Consider the following 24,065-nt stretch of genomic DNA (forward strand, 5'->3'; position numbering starts at 1 on the left):
GACCGAATGGCCTAATTCTGCTCCAATGACTTATAAATGTATTGGTACAACCAAACATTAGAGGTGTGGAGTTGGTATTTGTTGAGTGTGAGCGGGGGTGAAAACTCCCCTTCTCTGCAGCAGAGAAAAATTCTAATGTGTTGCACAATATTGCGGTTGGTATCAGTCAAACTGTGCCAAACTAATTGTACCGTTCTCCCTTACTCCACCAGAAGTGTTAAGTCTTCCTGGTGATGGGCTTCTGGTTGTGTTTTAGTGCCGGAAATATTGTATGAGCAGACTTTGGAGATTCCTGCTGTGGTTCTTTTTATGGAAAGATACGCATAGGAATAAAAAGTACAGCTCGAGTCTCAATAGCGGAACATATTCAGGAGAATCGCGTGGTTTCCCAAACATGGGAATAGAAAAGAAAGAAGCAGTTTTGGCTGTTTTCCAGGGTGGAAGATTGCAACCTTCACGTGGTCCGCCCTGTTTCGACTAATGCAATCAACTCGACGTGCACAAGCGGAAGATCAAATAGAACAAGTTGTCCAACAACTTTAGGCTGTACACGCCACACGAAAGAAGAAGAAGAAGCTGTTTTCCAATTGTACACAATTGATTAATTGTACAATCTGGGCTGTCTCCTTGAATGGTGCACGTGTTATGACCCTTATTCTCAGCAGGTCAGTTCCCAAAGAAATTGCCAAACCCTTCATGTATATAAATATGATTTGCTCCTTTAAGGATAAGGCGGAAATCTTTTTGGACCGAGATGAGAAAAACATTTTTCACACAGAGAGTGGTGAATCTTTGGAATTCTCTGCCACAGAAGGTAGTTGAGGCCAGTTCATTGGCTATATTTAAGAGGGAGTTAGATGTGGCCCTCGTGGCTAAAGTTATCAGGAGGTATGGAGAGAAGGCAGGTAGAAGGTACTGAGTTGGATGATCAGCCATGATCATATTGAATGGCGGTGCAGGCTCAAAGGACTGAATGGCCTACTCCACCTATTTTCTATGTTTCTATATCTAACACAAGGATTGACACACTCCATGTGCTTGATCTTGCAAGTTCCATTCATTGATGGAATGTTAGCTTGGCTCTTGCTGTTTATGAATGACGCTGCCAAATGAATGGAGATGAAGGTGCCTGGTCACTCTAGAGATGGTGCTTTCTTGCCGTGAATTTATGGGGTAGTCGGTCTTTGGAAACAAACCATTGGTTATCAATTTGAGAGCTGGAGTTTAGAAGATGTGACCAATTTCCTTACATTGGTTAATTATATGATAGCAACTACAATTATGGCAACATAAACATAAACTATAGATGCTGGTTCACACAAAAGTAAATAAAGTGCAAGAGTAGCTCAGTGGGCCAGGCAGCATCTCTGGAGAACATGGATAGGTGACGTTTCGGGTCAGTACTCTTCTTCAGACTGATTGGGTTTATTTTTGGGGGGAGGGGGGTGGAGAGAGAGAGGAGTGGCAGGACAAAATGTGGCAGGTAATGGGTGGACATGGGTGAGAGGGGGTTTTGATAGGCAGATGGTTGGATTAAAGGCCAGAAATAAAAACAGAAGGTATGAGACAGGATGGAAGAGTTGTGAATTGTGAAGCCAGTGGAAGGAATATGGGAGTATAAGTATGACACAGAGGAGTAAAGGGAAGAAAGGGACGGTGTGGTAGAGAAAGGGGAGGGGGTTGTTAGAGGTTATTTAAACCTGGAGAATTCAATGTTCATACTGTGCAGTAAGGAACTGCAGATGCTGGTTAAAATCGAAGATTGACACAAAATGCTGGAGTAACTCAGCGGGACAGGCAGCAACTCTCGAGAGAATGAATGGGTGACGTTTTGGGTCGAGACCCTTCTTCTTACTCGGGTCTCGACCTGAAACGTCACCTATTCCTTCTTTCCAGAGATGCTGCCTGTCCCGCTGAGTTACTCCAGCATTATGTGTCCATCTTCAATGATCATACTGTTGGTTGTATGGTACCCAAGCAAAATATAAGGAGCTGTTCCTCCAGTTTGCATGTGGCCTCACTCTGGCAATGGAGGAGGTCCAGAACAGAGAGTTCAGAATGGGAAGGGGTTAGACTTTTTAGCAGCTGGGAGATCCAGTCAGCCTTGGATCCGAGTTTAAGTGTTCTGCAAAATGGTTACCAAGTCTACGCTTGGTCTTGTTTAAACATTTAATTCTGGCAGTTTCTGACATGTTTTCTCTCGTGACTGGCATCTAGCCCAGGAATAAGCAAACAGTGGCCTCTGCTTTTTCACAAGTGTCTCGGCAAGAATATGTCTGAATGGAACACCTCATTCATACTAATCTACCCTACTTGCCAACTCTAATATTCCTTCTGCAGAGCTGAAATGATCGACGCTCAGGAATATTCGTAGCTGTCAAGGTCCCTCAGCTGCACAGACACAATGAAATGCAGGGAAGCTTAAAGCATAAGGAGAGCAGTTGAAGTAAGTTTCTCTAATTTGAACTAAAAGCTACTTCAACAAAAACAAACAGGAAATGACCGAATTGAAAGGGACGTTTTCCCCAGCAGCACCTGTTTTTTACGTGCACTTGATACCATGGCTCTTTTCCTGGTCTCTGATCACATAATGGGATGTAACTTTGAATCATTGAAAGTCGCAGGCTGTCAAAAGCATTGAATACCGTGTGCATTAAGCAATGATATTGTTCAGGTTTTTCATTATTCTAACTGACCAGCTACCATATGCTTTCTCAGATATCATCATTAGAAATAAGGCTGCTATAGTTGATTTATTCAAGAACATTAATGATGAAAATCTGCAATTTCCAGCTTTATGTTCGTACAAAGTTTCACCTTGTGCCATCAGATACAGAATTTGATAGGGCTGCCTATGACTGTTTTCTCACGGGAGCATCTCAAGCCAGGCATTTAGAAGGAAATTGCGTACAAATGTCTTTACGCAGAAGGTGATAAATCTCTGGAATTCTCCCCCACAGACTGTTGTGGAGCCAAGATCATCAGAAGTACTTGATGCAGAGGGAAATAAATTATTGTAAGGGAAGTATGGAAACATATTCAAACACCACTTATCTACTGATCTTTGAGGAAGAGTGTTTGAAAGTCTTATAAGCTTCTCAGAAGGAACATTTAACCTCATCTCAGCCTTAAATTGCTGACCTTATCTTTATAAATGGTGACATCCCACCCTCACTTCTTTCCAGTTCCTGAATCTCCCATAGGAGGAATTTTCCTCCCCGTGTCTACCTTGGCAAGAACCCTCAGCATCCTATATTTCCATTGTCATCTTTTGTTCTTCTAAACTTCATCCGATACAAGCCAAAGCAGATGACAATCACTCTTTCCAGAAAAGGTTATGCACTGAACCTCTAAAGTCCTGTTGCTAACGTATTTAAAAATATTGTAGAAACAATATTGTAAAATTATTGTAGAAACAAAGAACTGCAGATGTTGGTTAATACACAAAACGACACACTGTGCTGGAGTAACTCAGCAGGTCAGGCAGCATCTCTAGAGAACATGTATAGATGACTTTTCTGGACAAGACCCTTGATCCAGTGATGCGGCCCTGATGCGTGAGTTACTCCTGCACTTTGTGTCTTATGTTTCAGGTTGTATTGGTCACCTGGGTTCCACTTATTTGATTCTGTACATTTCCACCTGTTCTTCTCCAATTGAATTGGGTTCCATGAGAAATTTAGAAAGTCCACCATGGAGAACGAGAATAAGAATGATAAAATAGATAAGTTTCTGTCAAGATTTGCATAACGAAACAGAGTATATATCTTTGGGGGGATCACTGCTATCCAATTTATTTTATGCCGGTATGATGCACATGAATAAATGAATGTGCTCTGGAAATGCATAAATGTTTTGCATTAATAAATAAGCAGCAAGGAATTTAAAATACTTGTGCAGAAAAAATAAGTGGTTACCGTGTTACCTGTATGAGTTCTTGGGTACTGCACTATTTATGAATTACTGACATTGCATAATATATGAACTTGTCAAGCAAGACATGGGTTGTATTTTCCAGATGAATAGTCATTGGATCAGGTGCAGCATGACTGACCCTTTCATGTATTTTCCTCAAGGATAAAGAACATCCTTGCGGTCTGCTGCCAGGTAGTCACCTCAAGAATTGCTTCAAATATTTTAAATCCTTTTTTTCCCCCTTTTGTTCACCCAGGAAACCATTGAAAACCTGGGTACAGTTATCCATTGTTTCTTGCTGTGAAAGGCAACATTGTCAAATCCAGTTCTGTGTTCCTCCAATAGTTAGTCCGTAAGGTTAGATTGCATGGAGTCCAGGGTAAGATAGCCAACTCGATTCAAAATCCATTTGGTATTGAGAGTCTGATGGTGGTGGTGGAGAGTCTTTTATCTGATTGGAGGCCTGCGACCATTGGTGTACCACAAGGATTGGTGCTGGGCCCTCCATTATTTGTTATCTATATTAATGATATATTTGACAATGTAGTTAATGTGATTATTAAATTTGTGGGTAACACCAAAATTGGTGGTGAGTGAGTGTTTCCAAGTTTAAAAAAGGATTTGCAATTGGGCCAAAGAATGGCGGAATTATTTAGCTCAGGTAGGTTTGTGATGATGCATTTTGGTTAGTCAAACCAGAGTAAGAATCGCACAATAAATGGTAGGGTCGTGGAGAGTGCTGTGGAGTAGAGAGAGAATCATCATCATCGTTGAAAACATCACGGGCACGGTGCCTTACAATGCTATGTACGACAGTGATCGCAACTTCTACTGGTGAGGATGGCCGTTGGCTCGCTAGGAGCTCATCCGCCCTTTAACAGGTCTTGTTTTTGGTCCTGTTGGGAGTCCACAGCCCCCTCCTCACCTGGCAAACCAGATGCGGGAGACGGTTTAGTCGCTGACTATCCGACCATGGAGCAGGTAGCACGGGATTATATGGTACCTGTGGTGGCGGGATCTCCCCCCGACCTAACCAGAGAGAGAAAAGGGTACAGATGTACGGTTCCCTGAAATTGGCAACACAAGTAGACTGAGTTTTGAAGATATTTGTCATGTTTCCCTTTATTGGTAAAGTTACTGAGGTCAGGAGTTGGGACATCATGCTACTGCTGTACATGACTTTGGTGAGACCGCATGTGGAATATTGTGTACAGTTCTCATTTGCAAGAAGGATAGCATTAAGCTGGAAAGATTACAGAAAATATTCACTACGATGTTACCAGGACTCTGGCTTGAATTACAAGGAGAGGTTGAATAGGCTGGGTCTTTTTTCCCTGGTATATTGGAGACTGAAGAGTGATCTATGGAGGCAAACAAAATGTTGAGGGGCATAGGTAAGGTGAATGGTTAGTTTTGTTTACCCCCCAGGATAGAGTCAACCTGAAATAGATGACGAAGGTTTAAGGTTTAGAGGGGAAATATTGAAGAGATGTGAGGGGTAAATTTTTCACGTAGCTGGTGGTACATATATAAAATGAGCTGGCAAAGAAAGCTAAAGAGGTGGGTACAGTGACAAATTGTAAAATACATTTGGACATGTATATGGATAGGAAAGACGGAGGGATATGGGCCAAACTGACAAATTCGGCTTGCTTAGTTATAAAAGTAGGTTGGCATGGATGAGTTGGGCTGAGGGATCTGTGCTGTATGACTGTGACTAGCTCTCCGACATTATCCAGGCATTGGATGGATAGTGATCAGGAGCTTTCCCTATTTTCACCCACCAAATCCTATCCCACCTTTACACACTGAGCAATTAATGACATGAACACAATTATATCTCACTCCAAAAAAAGGAAAAAAAGTGCATTCAGATAGGTCCAATATACATGTTGTTGTCTTTTGCTCTGGAACTTCAATATGCAAATTGCATTGTATCAGCCACACACACAAATTACTTTCCAGCAGATAACAATCTGAGGTCACTGAGGCCATTGCAGCATGATGCATTAACCTTGATCATTGCCATTTTAAATTCTCCTGTCTGTAAGCAAAATACATTGAATAAATGAAGAGAAGGTATTTTGCATTGAAACCAAGCATAGATTTCCAATCAATGGAAATAAGTAATGAGGCAAGAACATTGTTCTAGTCATACAGTGCAGAAGCTCACCCTTTGTATGAAGACGACTGTGGAATAAGAAGGATTGACATTTATCTGAAATAACAGGAGCATTGGCCTCAAATTTACTCCGTCAAATTGGCAATAAAATTTACAATCTGGGAGGTAGAATCAGAAGATCCCATCACAAATCTGAAATCCCACTGTTTATCTACTAGCATCTCAAATATTTATGCTCTCCTAGTATCCAATATTACTCCGGGTTTGTGGTTATTGCTTAAGGGTCAATTGCAGCAACACAAATGATGCTAATTACAACCAACCTAAAACGAAACACCATTGAAAAAATGTTGTTTCTCAACTTCCACAGGATCATTGATCTATTAATAGAATCAAATATGACAACTCTCACCTGAAACATTGAAGCAAATGAACAGTTAGAAGTGCAAACAATAGAAGAGCCATTAGCATTGGACCAGAAAAAAATGGATTGTTCAAGACTTTTTCAAATACTCAGCCATATGGATTTTTTTTTCATTTTGCTGACTATCTCTAAAATGCAGTTTGTGTAGGAAAGAACTGCAGATGCTGGTTTAAATCGAACGTAGACACAAAATACTGTAAAATACTCAGCGGAACAAGCAGATTTGTTGCCTGTCCGCTGATTTACTGCAGCATTTTGTGTCTACCTGTAAAATGTATTTTGTATGTTGCTGCTGTTACGAGCATTTACATACCTCCAAATTGGGATGCAGAGGAACCAAAATTATGTTCTTCAAACACGGTCTGAAATCAGATTTTGAATGGAGCAAATACTGATCACAGGACCTGCTGCAACTTAGAAATTCATGTATCATTTACACAGCTGCTGCCCATCCGAGGTTTTGCCTTTGCCTTTGTCAGACAACTTCCAAGACGAATATTGTTTGCATGATTTTGAATTATCGGCTGCTTTGTTAGAGCGGACAGAAAATCAATGTATAATGCACCATGCACACTTCATCAATTTAATTTTATCCACACATTTAATCTGATTTGGTATTGGACTTCTCCAATTTCTTATGAAGTTAGTTTCTGTTCATTGCTCGTATTTCAATTGTAAGGTGGTTTGGTTAAATAATTTTCTCCAATGGCTCACTTATTTATAAACCTTTTGGCAACAGTTCTAATTTTAGTGTGTACAGTAATTGCATTTTATGGCAATGTAGTTTAGCTAATACTAAAATGTGAGGTTAATTAATGAGTAACAAGAACAATAGTTAAACCTGTAAAATGTAACACAGAGAGAGAGAGAGAGAGAGAGAGAGAGAGAGAGAGAGAGAGAGAGAGAGAGAGAGAGGGGAGGGCACCTGTAAATGGGGATCCAACCCCAGGCCCCCCTTATGCTTATCTAATGCGGTAATCTTTTATGGGGCTATTTCCATTGGCTTCCTTGTTATCTAACATGGTAGTTACAAGGAAATCATCAATTGGTTGAACAATTTCTCATCCATAAAATTATACTCAACCCGAAATGTCACCCATCCTTTTTTCTCCAGGGATGCTGCCTGACGTTTTAAGTTAATCCAGCACTTTGTGTCTATCTTTGGTATCAACCAGCATCTGCAGTTCTTTGTTTCTACTCTCCTCCCCCTGTCTATTTAGTTTAGTAGAATAATTGAAAGTGTTGGTCATGCTGATTAATCCATGAGTTGCTTCTTGGAGCGTTCTTTGTCCAATCTGTTACCTGAAAATGCAGCACCAATGAGAATTAATCATAGCCCTAACATTGAAGCCCAGCAGTAACTTTAGCTACATTGTCTTTCTGCTGAAAATTGGCTACAGGAATCTTGTGCAGATGGTAAAGCTTTGTCCTGCTGACATTGGAGCAAGCAGAGGCAATATCCTTCAGCACTGGCACAGGCCAAATGGCCTGCAGTTATCTGGTCTTTTTAATTGTCGCTTTTCACCTTGTCTAGCCTCAATTATGACGTTCTTTAAAACTTGAATTAAACTAGAGGATCAAAGGGAAAAGCTTGTATTTTTTAATGAGATAAACTATTGGAATAAAGCTTAGCATAACCAAAATAGTTCTAGACTAATAAAGATTAGCTTTGTTTATTGGTACGTACATTGAAAAGCTTTTGTTGCGTGCTAACATAAAATGGAACAAACAAGGATTTGAAAGAGGATGGGTGACGTTTCGGGATGGGACCCTTCTTCAGAAGACGAGGACAAATACTTCAGTCTGAAGAATGGTCCCAACCCGAAATGTCACCCATTCTTTCTCTCCAGAGATGCTGCCGGATGTGCTGAGTTATTCCAGCACTTTGTGTCTATCTTTGGTATAAACCAACATCTGCAGTTCTTTGATTCTACATGGGGTTGAAAAGCTAGTTTGACATTCCATTTGCACATTTGAGTTTAGTTTATTGTCACGTGTACCGAGGTACAATGAAAAGCTTTTGTTGCATGCTAACCAGTCCATTTGCACGTGAATTTTCACTGAGCAAATATGCTGCAAATGCTATTAGTCCATTCATGCATTTATGGATCAAATCTGGGGCAAGCACTTTGCCTCAATATCTGGAGTACAGAAGCTCAGAAATAAACATCTAACCTGCGGCTTTATAAGTGGAACTTGCAGAAGTGACCAAAAGCACTTAACTTTTTTACACTCAATCAAACTCGATACTTGATAGTCCTGGTGAAAGTAAATTATTTAACTGCAAGATGGTTTCTCTAAGAAACCACCCACTAAGAGGAACACCCACAACAAATATTCCTGACTTATTTTTCTTTTGGAATGTGGGGATAAATTGTCATAGCATAATAATAAAAATTCAGAATCCAGCAATTAGTTAAAAGCAACAAGGTTGGAAATGTAAGGGGTTTACTTAAATAACATCAGTTGGAGTGATTGCAGCAGAATTTCTGTTGAAATTAAAGTGGAATGTGTAGAACCATAGTGGAAATTGTGTGCCTCAGTCAGCTGATGGAGGTCACAGTTCAGTTGACTGTGCGTGTGATAAAAAAACAATGAACGTGAAAGAAGATTTAACATTTGGGCCATATGGTACCAGGATTTAGACTGATCAGCATGAAACTTAATATCCATTTGGTTCAGTGGTCCAAAGTTATAAACCTGCTGGACCATTCATACCAAGATGCTTGTATTACTGACATAAAAATGAAGCAGCCATCATAGAAATGAAGTGATTATTTACTGTGACGGCAGATTGTAATGTAAATAAAGCATGTTTGAATATTTGTGGCATTTTCTGCAGTGTAACACTGTTTTGACACTTTGTATCTCGTGATACTTTAATCAACCCATAATCAATCAATCAATCAATCAATCAACCTTTATTGTCACCTTGCAAAGCAACAGTTGTACAGTGCAAAATGAGAAGACGTTTCCTAGGGAATACCGGAGCATCGCACATGAAACTTAAAACATTTCACACATAATAACAGTAAAAACAATCCAGTCCCTGATGAAACAGTATAAATAGTTAAAAGCAGGTAAAACAGCAACATTAAAATACAGTAAAAACAGTCATTAAAATGTCCAGTGCAGCTGATTTGAGTGGCCAGTGCCAGAGTTATTAAAATGTCAGTGCAAAGCCGCAGAATCAGGTGGAGTGACTGTTTAGCAGCCTCACAGCCTGTGGCAGGAAGCTGTTTAGCAGTCTGGTAGTCCGGGTTTGATGCTACGGTATCTCTTGCCTGATGGCAGGAGATCCAGGTGTGTGTGGAGGGGGTGCAGTTTGTCCTTAGCTATTCTCTGAGCTTTTTTCAGGCAGCGGCTCTGGAACAGTTCTTGTACCGAGGATAGGGAGACGCCAATGATCCTCTCTGCTCCCCTCACTACCCTCTGCAGAGCCTTCCTGTCTGAGCAGTTACAGTTGGAGTACTACGTGTTCATGCAGTACGCAAGTTCTTTTATACACTGTTAAAAGAATAGCACTTTAACTCAAATCCAGACTGCTGTTGCCACACGTCCCCTGGAAATGTAATATTGCTGGTCTAAACTAGAGCATGAATGAGTTTACATAACATTTTTTCCTTGTGCACTTGTGTAATTCATTGCCTGGGTGTTTTTGTGTTTTGGCCTGTTGTTCCTGATAGAACCTAAAGCAGTATAGCACAAGAACAGGCCTAATCTGCTCACAATGTCTGTGCCTGCACGTAGCCCATATCCCTCCATTCCCTGCTTATCTATATTCACCATCTAATTCAGATGCATCACATCCCTTTTGCGCAGTCCTTATCTGCCCCAAAATAGATCCCAGTGGGCCAGAAGTCTAAATCCCTCTCTCCTGCACCAACTGCATAGACTCAAAGTCTGCAGAAGGGTCCTGACCCGAAACGTCACCCATCCTATTTCTCCAGAGATGCTGCCTGACCTGCGAGTTACTCCAGCACTTTGTGTCTATCTTTAGTATAAACTAGCACCTGCAGTTCCTTGTTTCTACATTCTGAACTTGTCACCTCTTTCACGCCACATTCCCGAATGTGATATCTCATCTCTTGTCCTTAACTCTAACTCAATCAATTAATTTGACCTGGAATGCTCTTCTACACTACTCAGATTTTGTGCAACAACTTTGTTGTTGCATTCATAATTGCTCCATGTATTTTGTTTATTCTGTGAGCTTCAATTGAGCAAGGAATTTTATTGCACCCTTGTGTATATGATAAACTAAACTAACCTAATATCATTTATGAAGCTACTTTAAAAATATATATATCCTTAAGCTGAATTCTATTAAAATTGAAAGAACTGCAGATGCTGGTTTAAATCGAAGATAGACACAAAAAGGGTCTCAACCCGAAACGTCACCCATTCCTTCTCTCCAGAGATGCTGCCTGTCCTGCTGAGTTACTCCAGCTTTTTGTGTCTATCTTCGAGTTGATCAAATCTCCTCCTAGCAGTTCCGCCAGACTGCCGTTGGCAGAGGCCACGTCAAATATCACTGCACAGGTATCACCAACACCACATGGTCTCTGTTGATGCCAAATAAATTGGAGAATGCAAAGCATTCTTAGAATTTCTGGCATAACCAAACTAAATTCAAGTGAAAATTGGTAGTTAGTCAAGTTACTGCAGGGTACAATGGCATTTCTTAATTGGAATACGAAGGCAGTGAATTTTTTTAATCGACCTAAGAATTCCAAATCCACATGCAGCAAATGTCTGCTAAAGGCAGTACAGCCGCCCTCCTCTTTCCATCCATCCAACCTTTTCCTTACATTAAATCTGCAGCCGCACTGTACAACAAAATCAGATACAATAAAATAACAGTTGTGGAAAGAATATCTTTGAGCTGAACAGTATGAAAGGAAAACGCCATTGTTTCAATTGTTTGTTAAGCTTGCCTCTCTATCTCTTCGATATTGTTTAAGCACACACATTGAGCCACTTCTATTTCCTTCTGCGATTCTTCCCTTCAAAGGGATCATCCGGTGGCTGGCAGATTTTAATTGACTTTCTTTCCCTGTGAGATCCACAGGGAAATGTAATCCAGGTCCAGGACCGTTATTCTGGAACCCTTGGTTCCAGAGCCAAGATACCGGCCCCCAAAATCGGCCTGGGAAGCCAGCTATGGGAACGGATCTGCTACTCCGGCTGGGCCGAAGTTCCAGAGCCCCGGCTGCAGTGGGCATTTTCAGGGGGACTTCCTGGGGGAGGGGGGGGGGGGGGGGGGCCATTACATAATTTTGTCCAGATTAAAGGAGGTGCTGGACCACCTGTTGCTGGAAAATAGGTGGTGGACTTGTACGTACATTTGGCTGAATGTTCCCCTTTGTTTCATCCCTCCTACACCCAACAACATTTCTCGGAGATCCATTTGCATATAGCATAGTGGTTCAAGCTAATTCCCAGTAGCCCTAGAACTACAGAACCAAATAGCACATATTGGGACACATCGGATTTATTGTCATATGCACAAGTATGGTGCGGTAGAGTTACAATGAAAATCTTGCTTTCAGAGGGAACCACTTGAGATCGATGGTATCAGAGCAACACTTGGTTCAGATTGAAAATGTGAATGGATGAAGTTTAGACCCATTCAGATATTATGCACAAACAGTCGATCTCTTGTCTTCTCTTTTATATTCTTTCTCTTGTCTATTTTTGACCATAAAGGACATAAACCCTGACAAACTATACAATGTGGGTCACTCTCCCAAAGGGAACTTATTTGTTCTGTTACTGATATGTCACCTGCAAATGTTACAACAGAAGGCCTCGGGAGAAAAGATGTGAGGCAGTGGAGAATATTCCAATGTGCAGAAGCATGAGCCCATTAATTAAAAATTGTGTGTCTCCTGATGCTCAAACTACAAGTGGGACCCCCTTAAAACTTTTAGCATGCAACAGTAGCAAAACGTTGACAATGCTGAGAATCTGATATTAAAAATAAATAAAAACAGAAATTGGTGGAATAATCAGCAGATTAGGGAACATTGGGATTAGGTCAAGAACTGAGCAGGAGCCAGTCACCTGTAAAAACTCTGCTAAATATTATTGTCATATGTCTTGGCTTGGAGGGCATGAACAAGGCTGTGAGTCATTGGTTCAAGCTTCATACCAGAGACATGAGTGCATTTACTTGGCTGACATTTCAATACAGAACCAAAACCAAAGATGTAATCTTTTGGCTGAGATACTAAACTGAGTATATCCTGCCATGCAGCTATCCAAAGAAGGTATAGTTAGTCCAGGTGTCGTAGCCAGCAATGATCTTTAACCTGCATTATCAGAGCACATTATCTTGTCATGGCTATTTTCTGGGTACATGCTGATTTTACTGCACTGATTGCATTACAAAAATAATTAGAAATCAAATATAATTAATTGGTAATAATGTTTCAGAATGTTATGTGGATGTCAAAGACCACATGTTATGTTTTATTTTTCACCAAACTGGTGCCACTTGGTTAAGATAGTATATCTTAAATATTTTAACACACTGATATTTGAAATAAGAAGCCAGCATTTGCTGTCCCCAATAACTGAATGTAACTGAATTGTCTGCTGTCCTTCAGGAAATGTTCTGCTGAACTCCCCAGACAGCTGTCTCTACTGCTGTTGCACATCTCCCATATACTGATCAGAGGTTCCATGCAGACCAGTTTAGTTCAGGGATACAGCATGGCAACAGGACTTTCGTTCTTTATCTCTGCTGCAGTCCTCCAGCAGGATGGATTTGTGAAATTATGGGCTTTTCTAAAAACAACTGCTGGAATTTTAATCTTCCAAATATGAAAGTGATGATAATGACAACCCTTATCAGGAAGGCACTGAAATCTGGAGGGGTTCTGACTCGAGCTGTCCTTTTACTCCAGAGATACTGCCTGACCCGCTGAGTTACTCCAGCACTTTGTGTCGAACCAAATCGAAACGTTAATATCTGTGGCAATCATACAAAATACATTGTTGCTCACAAATGATCTGGGGTTAACAACCTTCCATTCCCGCGAAGGTCTATAACACCGATACACAAATTAATCCTGGGGCCTCAACATTTATCACTGCCAGGAAATTGGATTTGGAACCAGCAGCTACTGCCTGAAGAATGAGCTACAGAATTGTGTGCCAAAAAAATCCCAACCTGTTGTTGTTGATTTAGCATTTGAAGCTTTGATGTATGAATGTGCCTTTTTTTAAACAAAAGCCAGAAAACTTTACAGGAATATCCAAATGGATGTGATTTCCTCTGAATTTGTGAAATAACAATCTCATTGCAATAAAAAAAAGCAAGTTTGTTTCATGTTGTATTAACAGCAAGGTACAATGGCATTTCTTAATTGGAATAAGAAGGCAGTGAATTTTTTTTAATCGACCTAAGAATTTCAAATCCACATGCAGCAAATGTTTGCTAAAGGCAGTACAGCCGCCCTCCTCTTTCCATCCATCCAAACTTCTCCTTACATTAAATCTGCAGCCGCACTGTACAACAGAATCAGACACAATAAAATAACAGTTGTGGAAAGAATATCTTTGAGCTGAACAGTCTGAAAGGAATAAGCCATTGTTTCAATTGTTTGTTAAGCTTGCCTCTCTATCTCTTTGATATTGTTTAAGCACACACATTGAGCCACTTCTATTTCCTTCTGCGATTCTTTCCTTCCAAGGGATCATCCGGTGGCTGACAGATTTTAATTGACTTTCTTTCCCTGTGAGATCCACAGGGAAATGTAATCCAGGTCCAGGTCTGTTATTCCTGAACCCTTGGTTCCAGAGCCTTTCTGGTTTATCCATTTTACTGGACCAACAGGGCTCACGACCTCCGGGAATAGACGAACAGTAACAATACAGGAACGGTCCGCCTAGGTTGCTGAGGAGCCAAGATACCGGCCCACAAAATCAGCCTGGGAAGCCAGCTATGGGAACGGATCTGCTGCCTCCGGCCGGGCCGAAGTTCCAGAGCCCCGACCGCAATGGGCATTTTCAGGGGGACTTCCTTGGGGTGGGGGTAGGATTTCAAGTGCATTCTCGTAATTTTGTCCGGATTAAAGGAGGTGCTGGACCACGTGTTGCTGGAAAATATTTGGTGGACTTGTACGTACATTTGGCTGAATGTCCCCCTTTGCTTCGTCCCTCTAGGAGATCCCATATGCAAAGAGCATAGTGGTTCAAGCTAGTTCTCAGTAGCCCTAGAACTACAGAACCAAATAGCACATATTTGGATACAAGATGTATTTATTGTCCTATGCACAAGTGTGCTGCGGTAGAGTCACAATGAAAATCTTGCTTTCAGCAGCATCACCAGCGCACAGATCAGACAACATACAAAACGTAAATCAAACATAGATTACATAAGAACAGACACTTTCCCACACCTATCTGGTTCTAATCCTACTGTGGCAATGGAACACGATGGTCTAACTCTTGCACAACCATGAACCTTTTTTTTCCTAATTGTGGCTGTTCCTGACCCTGGTGCAGGGCGACCCAAGGCTTCTGTATCTCCTGCTCTCCAGTAGCAGTGAGAAGAAGGTATGGCCTGGATGTCACTGTCTTGAGGCAACAGTTGAATCTCTTAAAAAATTGAGAGGTTTTGCCGCACCTACTTTGTGACCACATCAACATGCTGGGCCCAGGACAGGTCATGCAAGATGTTATCGCACAGGAATTTGAAGCTGCTAACATCCTCCACTGCTGACCCAACAATGAAAACTAACATGTGGTTCCCTGACGTCTACCCCTTTCTGAAGTCAACAATAAGTTATTTTGTTTTGCTGATGTTGAGCGAGATGTTGCAGCATCCCTCAACCAGCTCTTAATCATCACTCACGATTCAGCCAACAACAGTGGAGTCGTCGGTAAATTTATAGTTGGCATTGGACCTAAGCTTAACCGCACAACCATGGGGGTAAAGAGAGTAGAGCAGGAAACTAAGGATGTAACCCCGAGGTGCACCTACTTTGATGGTCATGAGGAGATGACATTGTTACTGATCCTTGTTGACTGAGGTCTTCCCATGAGGAAGTCAATGATCCAGTTGCAAAGGCAGGTACATGTATGGTTTGGGAACAGCTCCATCCAAGACCACAAGAAATTGCCCAGAATTGTGGACGCAGCCCAGACCATCACACAAACCAAAGGTAGACAAAAATGCTGGTGAAACTCAGCGGGTGAGGCAGCATCTATGGAGCGAAGGAATAGTTGACGTTTCACCAGCATTTGTGTCTACCTTCGATTTTTCCAGCACCTGCAGTTCTTTCTTAAACATCGCACAAACCAACCTGCCTTAGAATGGCTCCATCTACTCCACACTTGCCACAAGGCCACCAGCATAATCAGGGGTGAGTATGACTCTGGTCACTCCCTTTTCTCCCAACTCCCATCAGGCAAGGGGTATAGAAGTGTGAAACGTACACCTCCAGGTTCAGGGGCAGCTGTTATCCAGCAACTGAACCATTCTATCAACACCAAGTGAGCCGTTATGAGCTGTTATCTCCCTCATTGGAGATCCTCTCTTTAATCGAACTTCACTGGACTTTACCTAGTCAGCAAGTACCAAAAGCTTTTCACTTTACCTTGGTACACGTGACAATAAACTAAACTAAGAGTGAAGAGCGGGTGCAATACCATCTGCTGTTGGTCTTTTGTGGTGAATTTGGCAACTCCAAGTAGGGACCCAAAAAATCAAGGAAGTGAACATTTTCATTGGCGTAGATGAACAAGCCCTTGTTACAGCTCCAACACACAATCTTGGGGCAGGGTGAAAGCACCTTGTGCTTCACAGACTGGGCTGTAGATTCAAGTGTAGCTCAATTGCAAAGTGCGCTCAGCGAATGAAACTTTGATTCTTTTAATCCCAAGGATGTCAGGACAAGTAAAAATCAATACTCTAACTACATTGCAATGGTCATGCACAACAGGAGAACAAAGCTGTTTTTTGGACTGCGTTGGAGACCTGATACTCAGAAAATGGAGTTTTAATTATTAGCACTATAAAAGCTGCTACATTATCAAGTCAAGTCAAGTCACTTTTACAAATCATCTCTCATTGGGAGAATGTTTTACATTGGTGGAGGTACTAACGTTATACAACAGTGGTTCATAGATTAAATACATACATCACTACATACATATAGCCCTTGCTCAGAGGGCGTCAAGAAAGGCTTGGGAGTAGAGATGAGTTTTAAGTCTCGACTTAAAGGAGTTGATGGAGGGGGCAGTTCTGATGGGAAGAGGGATGCTGTTCCACAGTCTAGGAGCTGCAACCGCAAAGGCACGGTCGCCCCTGAGCTTATGCCTAGACCGCGGGATGTTCAGCAACCCCAAGTCGGAGGTGGTGTGGTGGGAAAGCAGACTTGATGTAGGTGGGGGCAAGCCCATTAAGGGCTTTGTAGACATAAAGGAGGATCTTGCAATTTATTCGGAACTGCACAGGGAGCCAGTGGAGAGCAGGATCGGGGTGATGTGGTCCCTTTTTCGGGTGCCCGTCAGGAGTCTAGCTGCGGCGGTTTGGACCAGTTGCAGGCGGGACAGGGAAGATTGGCTGATGCCATTGTAGAGGGAGTTGCAGTAATCTAGGCGGGAGGAGATAAATGTGTGGATGATCTTTTAGAGGTCATCAAACTGGAGGAATTGTTTTATTTTAGCTATCATCCGAAGCTGAAAGAAGCTAGCTTTTACCACAGCATTGACTTATGTGCATTAGGAGTATATAAAATCCTCACCATATGTCCACTCAAAACTTCAGGCATGTCTTACCCCTCCTGGGGATGTCTATGGTTCCCATATTGGACTGAACAGCCTTTTAGTTCCCACAAAAGCAGAATTGGAATCAAGTCCTCTTCGATCCAGGGGGACTGAAGCAGCAGAGGCTGCTGCTGCTGAAGGCAAACTTGATTCTTTAAAAAAATCAGATAACAATAGACTTAGATCGTGCATCTTTTCCTCATGAATATTAGCTGTTGTCTTCCCTAAATCTGTCATTGATTAGGTTTGTGGTGACTTTGTTCTCTTGGCAGTGTACTTTTTGAAATCCCATTTCAGTGTATTGTACAAACACAAGCTGTTGATATTGGTGCTCTTGTTATACGGCAGTGTGATGGCTGCATTGTGTGCCCTCACCGTCCCCTACACTAGAGTGTTTAAACAAGTTAGTGCTCTCAAGCCACACATAATTCTACACCAAAAATATTGCTGTGCAGTGGCTGAACCATTTTTAATGAATTGCCTATAAAATGGCAATAATATTCAACCTCTGTCAGCGTTGTAAACAACATCAGTCAGGCAAGACTGTGGCACTTGCACGTTCCTCAGACCCGTTCAACTCACACGTTATTTCACGGGATAGACAGTTAATTTACTTTATATTTTATGATTTTTTACTATTGTTGCCTAATGTATTATGATTTGTGAATAAAAATGACGGTACCACATTGGTTATAAGAAAGTAAATTGATTGAAGGTTGGAATTTATTGCAAACCTGACACAAGAAATGTTATAAAGTGCTGGCTACGAACCAATTTGTTGACGTAACAACCTTCCCAGAAGAATTGGTGACTGGAAAATGCACCTTCTCCTTCAAATCCAATTGCAGAGCCACAACTACCTTGCTCTCGGTGTGGGCTCCTATATATTGGCGAGACCAAGTGCAGACAGGCCGATTGTTTCACAGAACATCTTTGCCCAGTCCACCTTGGTCTATGTGATATCCCAGTGGCCAAACTTTTTAACTCCCCTTTCCATTCCCATACTGACGTTTCTGACCTGTCAAGAATGAGACCAAACACAAATTCGAGGAACAGCACCTTATATTTAGTTTGGGCAGCTTACTTCCCAGCCGTATGAATGTTGATTTCTCTAATTTCAAGTAACTCTTGGATTCTCTCTCTCTCTCTCTACATCCTTCCCCCACTCAAGTCACCCTACTAGGGTGGGGGAGGGATGGAGAAAGAGAAAGAGAGAATGCAAGGGTTACTTGAAATTAGAGAAATCAGTCGTGGGCTTCACCTTTCCTTGATCATCGGTGCTGGCTCTGATTTGTTCTGTAACTCTTCATACCTCTAGCTTCCCTCTCCCCTAACTCTGAAGTCTGAAGAAGGGTCTCAACCCAAAACGCCACTTGTTCGTTTTTGCCAGAGATGCTGCCTGACCCTTGGGTTACTCCAGCATTTTGTGTCTACCACTTTGAATATATTTATTTTTTGGCAAAATTCCAGACTGTAGCAAAAAGCAGGGCATCCAGTTCAGACATGACCGTGTAGTCAGGACTCGTAGCAATAAACCCAGCTGCACCAGCGGGAGGCAGCCAGAGTTGTGTTTCTTGTTCTGAATACATTTTATTCAAATTTAAGGTGGATTTTTCAGCTTGTAGCCAGTCTCTGCCATCCTTCAGAGTAGGAGAAGGCGTCTGGATGAGTTACTGTAAACTGATGAAGCTGCAACGCTTACGAAAACTTGCTGGTTGCCAGCTGGCTTGTCGGAGACATAATCTTTTGATGATACACAGCTGTTTTGTTCCTGTGGTACAAAATATTCCTTTTTTTTGCGCAAGTGAAGAGTGCAGTAATAGTACGCTGGGAATTGTAAGCGGCAAAGAAATGACAGTCATTTCCCTCCATTACCCACCCTTTTATGATCAGTGCCATAGCTTTACCTCTGACAGCCGAACATTTTTTCTTTGTAATCATCAAGTGGCAATGGATAAAGCTTGGAGCGGTCTACATGCTGTTCCACTACCTCGACTGATAATGCTTTAGATTTTATGGCCATTAATGATACCACTTTGTACTGTGAAATTGTACCAATTGAGACTTTTTATCAGAAGCATTTATGTTGTACCTTAAATCTCACCCCATTTGTCTCGAATGAAACTAAATCAAGCAGTTGGAGATGAAAGGACTTGCATTCAAGGCACAGGGGTGTGAAGTGCTCTTGTGCTTCATTTAAAGATGAAATGGGGAATTGAGGGAAATAATTGACATGGGGACAAGCAGAATTAAGCTTCTATTGACTCCTTCAGGACAGCTGCTGCATTTGGATGCCCGCTGTTCTAGATGAAATAAAATGGGATATCTCAAAATAAGTATCTTCAAAGAAATTTCTGATTCTTTTGATAGGCAATTTTTGGGTGTATACATTGAAATGTGGTGACACTGAGGTTAAAGCAGGTGTGAGTTTTGTGGTAGGGCAGCCTGCATTTGGTAGATTTAATATTATTGCAGTCTTAAACTCAATTATGTTCCATCTTTTGTTTTGTAATAGCAATAAAGCTTGCCTTGCATTATTAATAGCATGTTGTTTGAATTGCCTCAGTGAGTAAGGTTGCCTTGGTTCTGTGTGTCAGCACAATGTTGTAAGTGCACAGCTGAAAGTTGCACTGGCAGAAGGCCAGAACTGGATTTCTCATGCAGTGTGACCTGAGTTCTTTGCTTCTATAACTTATTGCTGCAATGACCCACAGTGGAGCCAAATCACTACTGGTGTTTGTTTATGGAAAGTTGAATCACAAAACTTGTGCAAAAAAAAATGCATGGTTACCAAGGAGCCACAGCAAGCGTCAGGGGCAGAACAGGTTAAGAGGTGGAGTGCTGGAGATGAGTAAAGGCTGGGTACTGGGATTCACTCGGTAATCAAGATACTATGTGATCAACACAATAGTAACCGTAGAAATTACCATCAGCTGTCAGCACCAGTGGAGATGCAAAGAACTTTCATGGGATTTGTTAAAGAAATTGGCACTGGAAGTTGATCCTTTTGCAGATTATGAACAGAAAAGCATAATTTGAATTGAACTGGTCATCTGACCTTGGATTATTTTAAAGGTGCCATTGTTGTTCACGACTTTGCAAGGAAATGTGTAGAGGAGTGTGTTCCTCCCAAAACCCTCCAAGTATTCCCCAACCAGAAGCCTTGGATGATCTACTGAAGACCCCATTTCAGGCATTCAAGTCTGGTGGTGCAGGTCTATACTGAAGTCTATGGTACAACCTCAATAAGACTATCAAAAAAAATCAGAGACACTTTCATTCTGAATTGGAGAGTGAGACGGACATTCGGCAGCTGTGGCAGAGTGGAAATTCTGCACAATTTTACCAAACTGTTAGATTTCCATAAAAGGGGTGGTGGCTGTGTCTGTGACCAAGCTGATGACACCTCGCAACAAAATATTTTGGAATGGTTTTTCTAACCCCTCCAGTTGACATAATACATCAGGTATCTAAATGTATTTGAAAATAAAGGGGAAAACTCATAAAAGGATAGTTCCCGTTATCACAACTGCCTGGTGCCACCTTAGTGGCTCTCAGAAGGTTCATGTAAAGACTAGTGCCATTGTTGGGCAAAACACTGGAACCATGAAGCTGACCATAAACACCAGAAGATCCAGCACAATGCAGCCCTCTGTCCAGAATTGTTGATAATGTTGAATCTATAGCAGAACAAGAGGTAAACAACAATTATGAAATATAATTCAGCATTCCTGGAAAGATGATTGTGTGGTTGTTTATCTCACCTAGGCTTAAATTGTTACTTGAGCTTGTGTTCCTGATTATAGAGACAGCATGGAAACAGGCCCTTTGGCCCACCAAGCCCAAGCCAACCATCGATCACCTGGTCACACTAGTGCTCTGTCATCCCACATCCTACATATTAGGGGCAATTTAAAGTCCAATTAACCTTAAAATCTGCATGTATATGGGATGTGGGAGGAAACTAGAATACCCAGAGGAAGGTACACAAAAATGCTGGAGAAACTCAGCGGGTGCAGCAGCATCTATGGAGCGAAGGAAATAGGCAATGTTTCGGGCCGAAACCTTTCTTCAGACTCAGAGGAAGCCCAGGCTGTCACATGGAGAATATGCAGACTCCACACAGACAACACTCAAGGCCAGGATTGAACCTTGGTCTCTGGTGCTGTGAGGCAAATTCTTGGGGACTCCTTATCTTGGGGTCATCTTGTCAGATGTTAGCTACAAAGTTTCCTGAATAATAAATACTGCTATAATGCTCTCCGCTCTTCTCGCATGTCATTAAATTTAAAATATATATTGCATTAGTTCAACATTATGCCATATGATCAGAAACAAACTACTCTACTGAATTTCTAATTAGGCATACTCAGCTGGTGGCTTGAATTAACAGGAAAAATGTCAGGGACTCTGAGAAGTCGGTGACTGAATTTGTTTCCCAAGGCTGTCCAAATGTAAGTAAATAGTGATGGAAATAGTGTATTACCACAGAAATTTGAAGGAAAATGTGTGGCATCACATGGCCACATTATCTGATTATTTGATTTACTGCTGCTTTTTATGTTTCATTGACATAAAGTCGCATAAACAAAACTTAGATGAAACATGATTTCTTCTCCCAATCGCACTACTTTGTTGTAAGACTTCTGAAGTCCTTGCCCAAACAGGCTGTGATAATTTATTACAAGATTTAAAACATTCTGTTATACTTTACCTTATCTTTCACTGAACCTAACCTCGCTTGAAAGGACCATTCATACAAAAGTTATTCTCCATAACGTGCATCGTATGATTCCACAGGCTCTGGAATGTTTAATTGAGATTTTTCAGTGATAGCAATCCATAGATTGAGCTAACACTAACATTCAGAGCAGGGGCATCCATTCTTTGGATTGAAACTTCTGAGTGAACACGTATATGAACATAGCATTGTAGAATCTAGATGTACTGATCAGTTTTAGTTATGTGATTACCACTGATAGCAGTTTATGGCGAAGGTAGACACAAAATGCTGGAGTAACTCTGCGGGACAGGCAACATCTCTGGAGAGAAGGAATGGGTAACGTTTCGGGTCGAGTCTGAGGAAGAGTGCTGGAGTAACTCAGCCTGTCCCGCTGAGTTACTCCAACATTTTGTGTCCACCTTCGATTTAAACCAACATCTGCAGTTCTTTCCTACACAACTATGAAGCTACGTGGCTGACATTGCAATGTCATTTTTTTTTAATTTTAGTTACATTTCTTAAAATAGCAAAACATAGCACTGGCAGTTTATGGCGATTAGTCATGCTTATCACATGAAGAAACACACGTAAATGTTGCTTGCCCTTTAAAAAACACTAATTTCACTTCATCTGGCTACACAAACTACTCCTATCATTGTTGGCCCCCTTATCACTGCTCCCTCCATGAACAAAACAGTGGGAGATCCATTATGTAAGAGTAACGTCCTTCACAACTTATTGGTAGATTCGTCCAGCCATTAGCTTTTTCCTGCTCTATCCTCTTTGGCAGTGTGGTCCAAGACCATGGCCACTATCACCAGAATTAAAAACAATAGCAAGTGCGTGGAAGCATATCACCTTTAAGTTCTTCTTGAGGCACTAACCATATTGACTTGGAGATTAAGAGCAGCGCAATGGCGCAGCAGTAGAGCTGTTGCCTCAGAGCGCCAGTGAACCGGGTTCAATCCTGACCTTGGGTGCTGTATGTGTGGAGTTTGCACGTTCTCCCTGAGACCGCGTGTTTCCACCGGGTGCTCTGGTTTCCAGCAGCATCCCAAACACGTACGGGTTCATAAGTTTAATTGGCCGCTGTAAATTGCCGCTAGTGTTTAGTGCTGTTCGGTGGGCCAATAAACCTGCACTGTGTTGAGTATCTTAAAAACTAAAACTAATATATCGCACGGTTATTGCTACATCATTCAGTTGGAGCTTCCTGCTGAGTAGAGAAGGGGACATCTTTAGCTGCTGTCCGAAGCATTCATAAAACACTCAATCATCAGCTGAGAGGCAACGTCCGACTGACAATAAATTCTACCAGGACTGGGAAAGACCAAAACTAAAATCTTTTGAAAATTAGCCAATATCACATTAATGAGGAAAATAGAACAACTTCCAAGAATTTCAAACCGGATTTCAGAGAATGAAATTTTGTAACCTTGCTGTTGGATCTAAAGAAATAATTAATTAGCTTAAATATCCAAAGAACTGGAATAAGTGAACTGATCTTTGAGGCAGCCGACGCAAAAGGTATTTGTATCCATAACAGTCGATTTTACCGACAGTGGATTTGACCTTGAATTCTGAAATATATTTATTTTATTTTTAAATGTTTTCCCAGGCTGCAGAAATAAATCATGTTCAGGTACTTCTTAATAAAGATGCTTCCTGCATGAGTTTTGTGCTGAGATAATTAATTATTTCTCCCCAAAATGTAGTCATGTTTTTACAGAATAATTTATGCTAGAGCACTGATATCAATATTCTCCGTTTATTATAGATGTTATAACGGATTGAAAGTGGTCAATAAGAAACAGCTGTAATGGACTGATTATGCCCTTGCTTTTTGATTATGAGTCATGCATTTATATGGGGAAAACTGCCTATTGTGAATGGTGCTGACGAATTGTGTTGGATAACAGGTTGTTACATCTGCTGGCTTCTGTTGACTCTATTGCTTTGAAACTGTAAGCAAATATTTGATCACCAGCTACATTGATACACTAGAGCAAAATAAAATATAATGATGCTTTGGCAATTGCTATTCCAGCTGTAATCTTCTCCAGCTTGTTCCTTGAACAATTGATAACAGTATACAATATTTT

The 24,065-nt window shown here is 41.3% G+C and overlaps 1 protein-coding gene across 2 annotated transcripts in view; it reads left to right on the forward strand.

Moving 5' to 3' along the window:
- gab2 (GRB2 associated binding protein 2) overlaps positions 1-24,065 on the forward strand; it is a 232,045-nt gene that overhangs the window by 105,372 nt on the left and 102,608 nt on the right. The window lies entirely within an intron of this gene.

Source organism: Amblyraja radiata, chromosome 6, assembly GCF_010909765.2.
Source record: "Amblyraja radiata isolate CabotCenter1 chromosome 6, sAmbRad1.1.pri, whole genome shotgun sequence".
NCBI lineage: Eukaryota > Metazoa > Chordata > Chondrichthyes > Rajiformes > Rajidae > Amblyraja > Amblyraja radiata.